The sequence below is a fragment of the Cupressus sempervirens genome, chromosome 2, assembly GCF_028749045.1.
Source record: "Cupressus sempervirens isolate cs-2001-9-10 chromosome 2, ASM2874904v1, whole genome shotgun sequence".
Taxonomy (NCBI): domain Eukaryota; kingdom Viridiplantae; phylum Streptophyta; class Pinopsida; order Cupressales; family Cupressaceae; genus Cupressus; species Cupressus sempervirens.
In genome coordinates, this window is record NC_143119.1 from 594,885,226 (window position 1) to 594,899,316 (window position 14,091).

Here is a 14,091-nt window from a genome sequence, read left to right on the forward strand (position 1 = left end):
CTCGAGATGTATGATGAATCAAACTGTTTCTCAATGGTTGTAGTACAGATTTGGATCTTGTAATTCAATTTGATTTTGAATTGGCGATGTGACCAGTTTGTATTATAGACACATTTCCTGAGTTATCTGTGCCTATGCTTTCACAAAAACATTAGCCCCTCTGATTTGACTTGTTAACATAGCATTGAATAATTGGGCTTATGGATCCCGGAAGCTTGAGGGAGAGGAGATAAAGAGGGAGAAAGTAAGTTGGGGAAAGAACGTTTGAACGGGTGTACGTTTTATTTTTCTGTTCAGATGTTGCCGATTCTTTCAAGTAGTTGTAATGTCTCAGTCTTGCAACTTGTCTGAGCAGTGTTAGGGCCACTGGATCAACATTAATTCTGTTTTAAATGAAATACAGTTGTGCAGTGGGTTATCAGCTGGGCCGACAGTCGCAGGTTATTCTGCATTAGCCTATAAATTTAGTACTATCAGATGTTAATGAATTGCTCTTTGTCCTGTTTTGTAGGTCAGATTAAGATCACAACTAGCATGTGGATTTTAAGAGTAGTAGGGAAGGACTAATTAACACATCTGAGTCTACCGAAAGTTGATTTGAAATGCTTAAGCGTGTCAGAGCACGGGCTGCTTATTCTGACCGATCATTAGCACACATAACTTGTATTTACTTCTTTCTTCTTCTACGGAACTCGTCTTGTTTTTCTCCATGACTATGCAGTGTGACTAGACACCCTTTTCTCGTGGGGTTGCTATAATATTGTTTGTGTGGAAGAACACGCAATGATGCTGCTTATAAGAGTGAAATTATTTGTTCGTCTTTATGCTGATCTGGTTAACTTGTCAAATATACTAGAAAGTGGTGAGCTTTTTCTTTTGGTGAATGTTAGGGGAAATGAGTGAGTTGCCACAATGTCGCCATGTTAATCTTTATCTTTTTATTCAATTTTCATAAAAGTATACTCTGGTACCTACACAAGCATGTCAAAACAAATCATCATGAATACAAATAGTCGTTTGCCTTTTTTTCATGCTTTTGTTTATTGATTGCTGATTGGTCCATTCATCAACGGCTATGGGGGGTCTCAGTGATAGTTATTGGACGAATGTTTCAAAATGACACTTTTAGACCACCTTGCAATCCAGGAGTTCTACAAAAGCTGAAAGATAAGCTTTAAGCTCCACTCATCTATGAAAAAATCGGCAAATTGCGACATGGATTTGGAACTATAGGTGTACAAAGTTAGCCGAGGTGGCTACTTGGACAGCTACTAGATCAGTTCCCATATTAAACTTTGTATATTTCCTTTGGAGGTCTTAGTATATTGGTTTTGGAGGTCAATTAATGTTGTTTATCTTCACACACGATGTGTAATATTTTTTTTTGTAGATTAGTGAAAATATGCTTTTTTAAGCGTCTTTTATTACAAAATGTGTAGATCTTAAAAAAAAAATGATATAAATTTCTAAAAAAAATAAAATTAATTGTGTTTTTCATTTGGTCAATAGTATATTTATAAGAAACTCTAATTTTAGAGATGGTTGATCTCCACCTGATTTTTTGTTTGATAATCTATATTTAACCTTAAATTTTATTTTCGAAGTTATATTTTAATATATGTTCATAAGCATTGGAAAATGCTTGATTAAAGAGGAAATGGTATTGTTTGGATATATATCCAGCCTTTGAGATACATCAATGCTCCCTTTAATGCAATATTTTAGCATGCATCACCATCATATTACATTTTATAATATTTAATGCTATTGAATTTGTTAAAGAGGGCTATTAAGTAGTGTATACATGGAATATTGTATGAAAATATTTTTTTCTTCACATATTTTGTTATTAGATTAAAGTATACTACAATTATTTTCTAATTATCAAGGCTCAAAGTTTAGGTGTCTCTCATTATTTCCTTTACAAATATTTTATGGTCATACGAAAATCTCTATAATTTAATGATCTTATCAAAATTATAGAACTCATACACAATTGTATTCTTTTAAGATGAATGTTAACAATTATACTCAATAATTATTATTAAAACATTAAATATATCTAAAAATATTATTTTTTAATCAAATATTAAAATTTGAAGTAAATTATATTAAATATTATTCTAATTTATAATACTATAGATCAAAATCAAATAAACAAGATAAGTGATTAAAAGTAATACAACATAAATTCACATAGCAAGATTGATAGTTATACATAATGATTTTACACTCGTAGAATTCATTTGAGAATGACAGCGTAATTTATAATTGTCAAACATTCATTTGAAAGTTTATTAAATATTGGACAGTTTTGATTCCATTTTTCATTATTTTGAATAATAGTTCGTCTTCGAAAAATATGCATCTATAGAAAAAACATAGTTTGATCTATATAAAATTATCATTTTAATTTCTTCCAAAGAAAGATGTGCACTATGATGTAGTTGGCTATCATTCATTAATAATATTTTCCTAAATATTATTTTAGTTAAATTTAATTGTAACTAATTGTCATTTGTAAAAACTTGTTATGTACCATTGTTATTCTATAAAGGACGATGTTTAGATTAATCACAAATAATTTTAAAAAGTTAAAGATCAAAGTTGTGCAAAAATACTAATATCCTATCATTTGAAGTTTATTTATTACTTTCCTAAAAAATAAAATAAAATATCCAATCATTAAAAATTTACATATTTGAAACACCATTGTTCTAAGGTATTTTTTATTTTGTCAATTTCTTTATCAACCATATTGTCGAAGTCAAAAATTTCTCATGTTATTTTCAAGAGTGTACATGCAATTTTAAAATATATGAAATGCCCGTCCTCTCCAAACCATAAAATCATTCTAAAAGGGAAAAAGTCTATGATATATAAAAATAGTTTTTAACTTAAAATGCATGTTCATTTTAAAACAAGTACACATTTCTATTTAAGATAGGTATTTGTTTTAAACGTCAAAATGGGGATCCATTTCATATGGGTCAAAGTTAAGCTTCAAGAGCTTATTCCAAATAATCACTTTACAAAAAAAGAGATGTGTAATCATTCTTGTTAATATTTTATCAAGTTTGATACTCACTAAAAATGGACACGTTAGCTTACAACTACCCATACTTATCTATTCTTTTAAATTAGTCTCACCTTTTCACACCTTACTCTACCTTTTTATTGTGTAGTGCTTATAACATCCCTATGAATATGTTAGGGTATGAGAGAATCCAAGGATGGACCTCTACCTTTGTAGGCACTAAAACACCCCTACCATGAGAAATTGAGAATGAAAAATACCACTACCTTTGTAGTACTCAACCTTATACTACTTTAAAACCCTAATTCACAAAGATTAATAATCAAGGTATTAAGATTAATTACTTAAAGATACCTACCTTGAATAATAAGTGGACAAACTACAACATAACCTATCTCAAGCTTATAGTGCCAACAACACTACATGCAATACCTTTTTAACATCTTCATTCCAAGGTTATGCTAGTACATGAGAAGGATGCTTCACCCTATGAAGCTTGACCAAAACTAAAATAGTAAATAAAACCATCAACAAGGTGTTAAACCTTAACAAATAGATAGATTGAACATTCAAATGCAGACCTTCAAGATCTAGGTTTCCTCTTCAACCTCAAGAAAGCACCTTCAAAGGTTGAGTTAACAAGAAGATATCTCATTGGATATCACCATGTATGGGTGTATGATAATTACAATAAGAAGTTAGGGTTGATATGTAGCTACTATAAATGTGGCATATACCTGAAATGAAAAATAAAGAACAAGAGGTATCTATATCATAAATGATGAAAATTCAATAAATATATACAATTTCTTTATTGAATAGGTTGAATAACTCGGGGGGGTGGGGGTGGGGTGTGAATAAGTTATTCCCCCACACTTATAAAGAACTGGCTTTGTCATTAAACTTGTAAACAACACCAATAAAAACTTTTGACCCATTAGTTAAGCACATTGAACATCTACAATAGATGTAAACATGAAAGCACAAAAACATCAAAATAAAGAACACTGAGATTTACATGAAATCTCAAACTGGGGAAAAATAACGTAGAAACTAATTCTCACAAAATTAACACCTATAAGGGTGACACTAGTTAAGGCGATTTTTGTATTGGCTTACTACAAAATTTTCTCACTACAATTTGGAACACTATTGGTTGGTTCACTATTGGTCAAGTTAACTATCCTTATATAATAGAGATATCAAAATAACAAAAAATGAACTAATAGAATTACATCTTAATATGTATGAACAATTAGGCAATTAAGCTCTACTACCATAACAGCTGGTAGATCTAAATGAACACTTCTTTATATGCTGCTATTTGATCCATTTCTATTAATGTGTAAGCCTCTTTTTGATTACCAATTATTTGCTTCAAATATTTCTACTCACATACACCACAAATTCACATTATGTTCCACACATATTTTTACACCATTGTAAATAAACAATCTCCTTCATTTATATAGGTATTTTCTTACACAAACATCAATGTACACTTGATGTATGTCATCCCCTAAAGAAAAAGATATTGCAATTACATTTAATGCATATTAGATCCTAAATCTAGGACACATTTAAGAGTACGTATCCACATGCTACAACCTGACCCACATATAGGTCAAGCTTAAGATATTCAAATGCATATTACAATTGCTAAGAATACTAGCTTATATATACCTCTATATATATTACGCCGAGAGTAATCGTTCTTGAGGTGCCTATTTTCATTTAATCCCAAGGTTATTTTAATCACAGTTGGGATTTATGAAAATGAAAATAGGCGCCTCGAGAACGATTACTCTCGGCGTAATATATATAGAGGTATATATAAGCTAGTGGCAATCGTGGCGCAATAGGAAAAGCATTTTAATTTTTTTTTCTATTTTTTTAAGGTAAGTGCTGAATTATTTATTTCTTTTTAAATAAAATTGTATAAACTTACTATAAAACTATTCTTGAATATTTTATTTTTTAATTCTACATATGGTGTTTATTTGCATCACTTTAATTTAGTTTTATTTTAAGCATATTGTTACATAAAATGTTATATTGAAGAGTAGAGTTATAGTTAGGGTTAGGGTTAGTGTTAGGGTTGGGGCTATTGTTAGGGTTTGAGTTATGGATAGGGTTAGAGTTACGGTTAGGAATAGAGTTACAATTAGAGTCAGGATTAGCATTAGGGTTAGGGGTAGGGTTATTTTTAGGATTATGAATCTTGTTAGGGTTATAGTTAAGGTTAGGTTTAGAATTAGAGTTAGAGTTAATATTAGGATTAGGGTTAGAATTTGGGTTACAAATATAGTTAGGGTTAGAATTAGAGTTAGGGTTAGGGTTAAGGAAAGGGCAAGGGTAAGAATAAGGGTTTAGGTTAAATATATGGTTAGGGTTAGGATTAGAATTAGAGTTAGGGTTTGAGTTAGAGGTAGAGTTAGAATTGGAGCTCGAATAAGGGCTAGAGTTAGAGTTTAAATTAGGGTTATAATTAGGGTTAAAATTAGGCTTAGGGTTAGGGTTAAAATTAGATTTACGATTAGAGTTAGAGAAAGGGGTAGAGAAAGGGTTAGTTTTAGGGTGATGGTTAAGGTTAGGTTTATATTTAGAGTTAGGGTTGTATATAGAGTTACATCAGGGTTAAGGTTAGGGTAAGGGTTTGAGTTGGGGTTAAGGTTAGGGTTAGGGCTATGGTTTTCATCTAGATTAAAGTAAGGGTTAAGATTAGAGTTAGGGTTAGGTTACGATTTTAGTGAAGGTTAAACTAAGGATTAGGGTTAGGATTAGAGTCTAATTATGGTAGAGTTAGATTTACAGTTAGGGTTATATTTAGGGTTAGAGTTAGGGGTAGGATTATGGTTAAAAAAAGCATTTTTTTTTTGGCATATTGTAATGTAAAATGTTATAGTCAAACATAGATATATGGTTAGGACAAAGTTACCATTACAATTAATGTTAACCTTAGAGATAGAATAAGGGTTAGGGTTAGCATTAGGGTTAGGGCTGGAGTTAGGGTTAGGGTTTGAGTTATGGTTAAGGTTAGGGTTAGAGTTACGGTTATGGTTATTGTTAGAGTTATGGTTAAGGTTTGGGTTAGAGTTATGTTTAAGGTTAAGGTTAGGGTTAGAGTTATGGTTATGGTTAAGGTTTGGATTAGAGTTATGTTTATGGTTAAGGTTAGGGTTAGAGTTATGGTCATAGTTAAGGTTAGGGTTAGAGTTATGGTTATGCTTAGGGTTAGTGTTATAGTAAGGCTAGGGTTAGGGTTTGAGTCAAGGTTGAGGTTAGAGTGAAGGTTAGGGTTTGAGTCAAGATTAAGGTAAGGGTTAGGGTTAGGGTTAGAGTCCAATTATGGTAGTGTTAGATTTAGGGTTAGAGTTATGCTCATGGTTAAGGTTAGGGTTAGGGTTAGCGTTATTATAGGGCTCGAGTTAGGGTTATTGTAGGGATAGGGTTAGGGTTTGAGTCAGGGTTAAGGTTAGGTTTAGGATTAGGGTTAGAGTTTTAGTTAGTATTAAAGTTAGGGTTGTATATGAGCAATGTTAGTATGCTAATAGAAACTAAATTTAAATAAAGCTTCTACAAACTAAACAAAATTCATAAACTTCAAGATAGACTAAGATGAACTCTCAATTGAGAATATGAGCCATTAATGGGCTCTCTCAATGAGAAGCTCTCTTGTTGAGTAGCTTTGTCTAAATAGATAGGATGTATGCTCAAGCTTATGCTTCAAAAAGGGCTTCAAATGGAGTTGGGATTTGGGTGTGAGTGTATGGTTTTGATGTAAAATGGCTTCTCAAAATGGCATTATGACTTTACTTCATGGATTGTGTTATTTTGCAAAGGGGAAGGATCCAATTTATAGGCAAGAGGCTTGAGGGATTGAGGGCTAAGATGCAAGGATGGGAAAAAGCTTATGGAGGGCTCAGATTGCATGAGAGGAGAGCACATGGATTGTGCTTCCTTATAGCCAATCAAGGAGTGACACATGTCACATGGTGAGAGGATGGAGGAAAGGGGAAGGATGAGTCAACAAAGGAGGCTCAAGGGATACAATCTTCATAAAGACCCTCATAATGGCTTGTAAGAGCAATAAAAGGGCTTGGAAGAGCCATTTATGGCCTAGTGGGCTTCATAAAGTTTTATGGTTGAGATATTTTGAGGGAGATGAGAGCAATTTCGACTTGGGCTTGATTAGGAGGGTTTTAAGCTTGCTTAGGATGATGCAAATGATTAGAGGATGGATTAGGATGGTTTAGGATTAGCTTAGGGATGGGCAAGTGGATGGCATTTAATGAGGGTGGGTGAAGGAGGAGATATTTGTTAACTTTGGCTTGGGTTAGTAAGTCTTAACCCATGTTTAGGGAATGTGACAAGGTTGGGAGGGGATTAGGATTAGGTTTAAAGACATCTTCTAGAAGAGTCTAGACTTTGGATGAGGATAAAGACTTTCTAGAATAGTCTAGAACTTCCTAGGATGAGGATGAAGACTTTCTAGAAGAGTCTAGAACTTCTTAGGATGAGGATAAATTAGATTTTTAGGAAATAAATAAAGTTTTATTTATTTCAAGGGTTTGGGTTGAGGAGATATTTATTAAAACTTTTTTAGTAAACATGAGGATTAATATTTAATCTTAATTAAATATTTTGAGTTGGGATTAGGGGTAGGAAATGATGGGATTAGCCTTTAATCAAAATTAAAGAAGGATTAAAAGATTTTGGAAGAGGTTAGTGGTCTTAAGGAAATTGGCTAAGTTTTGGGCAAAAAATAATTTTTTTATTTATTTTAGGATTTTTGGTCAATTTATTAATTAAATAATTAATAAATAAGGAAATAATGTTTAAATAAGATTTAAACATTTTTGGGAGGGATTCCTTAATTAAATATTTTAAATTAAGATAAAGGGATTTAATGGCATAAAAATAAATAAATAAATAAATTAATAAATGATGATGTCATAAGGACTTTTTCAGAAAATAAAAATACTTTATTTTCTAAAGGTTTTTTAGGTGTCTACATTTTGCCCCTCTTTGATGTGATGCCGTAAGTGGCATGACATCAAAGATAAGAAAATAAGATGCTCAAGGCTAGAGCAGAAGAGGAGAGAATGGGCTGCGAGATGCCCCCTCAAGAAGGCGGCGGGGAGAGAAAGCGAGGCTCGACGAATTCTTGAAAAGTACAAGAATCCAAGATGAGCAAGAAGACTCAGATTGGCAAAGAGAAGGGGCTGAATTAGCTCAAACTCTCACTACGAGAGGATGATAAAGGGAAATCAGGGGCATAAGAGGAAACAAGCTTAAGACTTTTGGGATTGGGGGGAGGATGAAGGAACAGAGCGCTATAAAAAGGAATCCAGGATAGGGAGATGGATGAGGGGTTTAAAAAGCTAATGCAATAGGATTTCAAAGAGTTAGATTGGCGGAAGATGGGTTTCGGAGATCCCTAGGACTAGGATTGTAGATCTCAAAAGATGAGGCTTCGTGGATTGATTTGATTGGTGGATCCCTAAGACTAGGATTGTGGATCCCTAAAGCTAAGAGTGATGATTGGTTCAAAGAGATACGACTGCACAAGCTGGGGTAGGAGAGATGGATGCTGGATATGGATGGGGGATAATGGAGATGAAGGAAAATCTATTGAAGCTTTTTGAGCGGGGGGATACTTCAAAGAGAAGTACCACCATGTAGTTGAGCACTAGATTTGCTATAGGACTGTTGGTTAATTGCCAAGGTTACCAAGAACATCAAGGCCTTTTCACCAACCGTCTAGAGGACTAACGAACTGACTCAAAACAAACATGCAAGGATTGCCCCAGCATCACACATGAATCCTAGAGGAAGCAGCGTGGAAACGACACTGGAGAACCCACAAGTAGAAAAGAAAAAAAAACGAAAGGCATGATCAAGACCTTACGCTCTGATTGTCCCATTCGCAGTATACCATGATATAGAAGATCGTGGCAACCTTGAGGAGGGAACAAGGAGATTGCTTGGAAAAGATATTTCAAGACCCAACAGGGAAGAGTCCAAATCAAAAGAAAGTGAAAATCCAAAAGAGAAAAGTTTGCCAATGAGATGGGTAGGACGAGGTACTAACAGACCAAGATCAGACATGAGGAAAGCTATATCCTGCAAGGACCTATCGGAGAGCACCTAAGCTGATGGATCTGGGTGAGTGATGCGTCTGGCAAGCTGAACTAAGAAGGATAACACTTTGGTGATAGGAGATCTAGCTAAAGGATGCATTGGAATAGCTAACCAAGATGTGTGATGTGTGCAAGATGTTGATCAAGGAGGAACTGACACGAAAGCTGGATAGATACAATGGTACTAAGCTAAAGAGGATGTACAAGCTGACGGACCAAGATATTTACAAGCGGGCTAATCAAGATATGGTACAAGCTAATGAACCAATCATAGGTATGATACAAATGGATAAAAAGCTCAGGATGAGAGGATAGTGGGATGGTTCGATGTTGTGCAAGATGCGAAAGCTAAGGGTGGGGTGATAGCGAAAGATATGGATTTGGCAGGATGCATCCAATGATGATGAGAGATTTTGTGACCAAGGATAGCTAGAGGAGCAGGACGAGATGGCTGGATAGGATGGTAGATAGCTAGGATTATGATGGATATAAAGAGATGACATTGGGTTTGCATGAGGATAGCCTAGAGCCAGATACCAATGACAAGGGAGGATGGACAAGACAAGATCTCCAAAGAATATAGTGCCCCCAATCAGAAGATAACATGCGGAAGGAGGTCTTATGATGGATGTGATAGGATTGAAGCTAGGATGGAAAAAGATGAAGGGGCTAGGGAGATGGATGATAGCTAGGATGGTTGGCTGAAGCTGCAGGAGATAAGTGGATGGTGTGAGATGGAAGATGGAGGGTGGAGGATAGGTGGATAGATTGGAAGATGGAGTTGGATGTCAAGAGATGACTGAAAGCATGAGGGTGATAGGCTAAGCTGGGGATGGCGGGATTACGCATGACGCTTGTTTGCCAAGTTTTCATCATGGTACTTGTCCAAGGTGCTTGAATTGCCAAGTTTTCACCAGTGGACGCTTTATTTTTCTTTATTATATATATATATATATATTTTTTGACTTTTTGACTTTGGACTTAGCTGGAATGATTTTGGCTTTCTTCATCTATTTTTGGCTCATAGATGTTGGTAGGATGGATGAAAAAGGATTGGATTGAACAAGTGGAATGGGGGGTGGGAGTTTGACAGATAATGGATGCAAAGATATAAGGCTTGTGGGTAAATGGATGAGGAAAATGGAAAGATCATCATTGGCACACACCTTGAGAGGTGATAAAGTAGTGGGAAATATGGTTTGGAGCGAGGTTGAGGAGAAAATGGAGGAAGAAAGATAAGGACTAAAAGTAGAGTTGGAAGATGGAGGATGGGAAATTTAGGATAAGAAGCATATGGACTAAAAGTGGATTGGGGGGATGAAGGATGCTTATATGGGGATTTGGATGAAGGATGGATGGATGAGGCTTTTTGAGTAGCATGAATGGATGCCAATTGAGATTTTTCTTTGAGATGCATTTCTTTTATGAGCATCTTGGGTATCCACATGATTTTTGACTTCTTTAGCTTGGGCTTTTGTGGCCTCTTGACTTTTTCTTTGATTGGGATTAAATGTTGTTTTGAACATGTATTTTAGAGGGACATGTTGAGACTTGGATTTTTGTGGATTTTTGGATTTTTGGATTTATGCTTTTGTATTTTGGCATCCAATATGATTCTATTAGCCATGGGATGGGAACAAGAGCATGGAGGAGATGGAGGGATAATCGATGGAGTGATAGGGTTTAAAGGTTGGAAGGGATTCAAGGGTGAGTGCCTTTGATGATCTAGCTGGTGGATTTGAGGGGATGGAAGGATAGATTGGAACATAGGATATGGATGGATATAATTGCCCAAAATGGATGGAGGGAAGGAAGGATATGGGCCCAAAATAGATGAAACGACGAAGGTGTAGGTCCCAAAATAGATGGAGGGGATAAAGGATTCATATTAGGTATATAAGGACCCAAAATGGATGGAAAGGGTGTGGGATTTAGATAAGGGATATATGGACCCAAAATGGAGGGTTGGAGATAAGGAGTAGGATGAGGGCCCAAAATAGATGCAGAATAAGATGGATGGGAACTTTGGGGTGGAGATGGAAGGACTTGGGACCATGCAGGAATAGCAGGGATACCAACATCTAGAAATACATTTTCATTTCTCTTTTCAATATCATGTTCATTATTTGGAACACAAGATGTGAGTCCATTACTAGTTGAAGGAGTTGGAGCTTTGGATATGATAATTAGTTCTTTTTCGATGGATCTATCATCATGGATTATGGGAGATGTATGATCATGAAGCAGAGGAGATGGGAGGATAGGATCTTGAGTTGGGTGGGTTGAGGGAAAGGGATCTTGAGATGGAGTAAGTGAGATGGTAGGATTTAGATATGGAGGGGATGGTAAAAGTGGATCATGTAGGGGAATAAGTGGGATGGCAGGATCTGTTGTTTTGTCGGAGGATATTTCAACATGCTTTTGGACAAGATCTTGACAGGAATGGATGGGAGTGGATGCATGAGGTTCATTATATGGGATTTGGATAATGCTTGGAGGAGGAGAGGTGGATGGGATTTGGAGCGATTCGATGGGTGGTGGGATTTTGACGCTTGTGGGAAGTGGAAGGATTTTAAGCAATTTGATGGATGGTATGGGGATGGTAGCTATGCGAGATGGAGGTGATATTATAGATGGGGAAGCTTCATCACTGACTACTTCACATGGTTGGATTAGATGACATGGCTTATCGACTGTTGGAGGTGGCTTTTCTTGTATTTCCTCTAGGAGATTCCTTGGAGACTCATGTGTCAAAGGTGGAGGTGGTGGATTGATAGGAATAGCTGGTGTGGTGAGGGTGGAATATTGGAAGCTTGGTTGATTGGGTGATGGAGGAGAAGTTGGGATATCAGATGGCATGACTAGATAGTTTGGAATAACTCCTGGATTTTGGGGGATGCTTGGGGGAATGTTTCTAAGGCTTTCAATATACCCGTCATAGTCAACAAGATTTTCATCATCATTGGAATAGGAGGTGGCGGGAGCAAGGACAATACGACCGAACACATCATGATAGGTTTGGGATTTCATGTTTTGATGATGAGTCGAATGGGGATGGGGTCTTGCATATGGATGAACACGGAAGCTCATGGTTGGATTTGGATTAAGCGCAGATTTTGGATTGGCTGATGAAGGATTTCCTAGGGAGAGTCAAAGTTGTATGATAGACCTAAGGAGGATTGGCTGGAGATTTTTGGCTTTCCTATGGATGGAAGACTTCAAGGGCATGCTGTCAAAAAGTGAGAGTTTTGCTTTCCTATGCACTAGATTGGTGGAGATTGTGTCAAATTAAGGATAGACTAATGATCCTATGGGCATGACATGAGATTGACCACTTATGGATCCCAACCTTTAGCTCAAGGTGATGAGGGATAACAAGTGACAAAGCTAGATTACCCTAGACAAAGCTCTGTCAAAGGGATAACCTTGGTGAGGCTGGTGGATTGGTCGGATTGATTGGATAGCAAATTCTAGCAAAATGACAACAACTCTCTAAAGGCTTGGGTGTGATTTTGGATTGGGTTGCTAGCTGGTTGGGGGGGATGATTTGGATGGAATTTGGATTTGGGATTGTTCTAAAGAAAAGAACTAAGGGAGCTTGGATGATCTTTTGATGAGGCAGTGACTACGCTAAGTATGCCTTGAGTTGGGAGATTTCTGCTTTTCTGGGATTTTGACCAAAGTTGGCAAACATTCATTCAAAAGCTATGAACAAACAAGCAGACAAAATTTTGGAGCAAGCACGTCAAACACACCATCATCCTAGGAAGCTTTCTACAAGGATGAAATTTGTTATAGCTAGGGAGTCCTCGATATACACAAGGTACGTGAGGCCCAAATCCGTAGATGAAACCAAAAAGATGTCACACAGCCGAGAGGAGTGGTAAACCACTTCTCCTCTTTCACTTCTCAAGGGTATAAAGTTCCTTGAGGCTTAGCCCGAGTGACAAAATCTTGATTCTAAGAGAGGTGTCTTTGGATTCACCTCCCGATTTTTATACTCCGCCAGAACGCTGGAGTTGAGGTCGTCCCAAGGGGTGATGAAATCCCCAAGCAGGCCTCCTAAAAAGTGTAAAACAAGACCACATACATGATCTTGGGCTTTAAAAGACACACGTTTATTCCAATTGACGATTTAGATTTTGTAAGCTATGATTGAAGACACTTGTGATTATGGCAGACAATGTTCATTCCAATTTGACAACATCGTCAGCATAATGAAAGTCGAGAGATAGTCAAGATAAGAAATGCGAGCGTCATTGAAAATGCGTCCAAACCATGCAATGTTCATTGATTGTTAGGAATTCAAGATTGAGTGTGAGTTTTTTTTAAGCCCAAAACAAAGATGTGTGAAACTCGATTGCCAAGCACGCGCCCGGAGGCCCTCCACGTTAAGATTTGTCCAATTTTTATGCCCAAATGAAGTGTGAGCGAGATTAATGCACATTCAAAGAATTTTCTAACTTAGAAAAACCACTAAAGACCCAAGTGAGTGGAGTTTGATCTTTGTGGAGCAACCCTCTTAAGTAGACCCATCCCCATAGATGGCGCTGAGATTGCAACCAATGGTTAAATTGATGGGTGATTAAAGAGGGTGAGTCCAACTACAAACTCACTTAAAGCGTCTTTATTTGGTTTTTATAATTTAGGAAGCTTCTAGAATGTAGATTCTTTTTATGCCCCAAAAGATGATTATTTGATCTATGGCATTCAAGATTGGATTTGTTGTTTTAATCATGCATTCATAAAAAAAAAACAAACTTGATTTTAAACCATGACACTCGAGAGTGATTTTAGCAACATGCATTCACAGACAAGTGATTAAACATTCAAGTTTTTTCCTTTGAGCATTCAAGATTGAGATTTTGTGTGTTGTTTTAAGAACTTTGAAGTGCTTTGTTTTAACCTTAG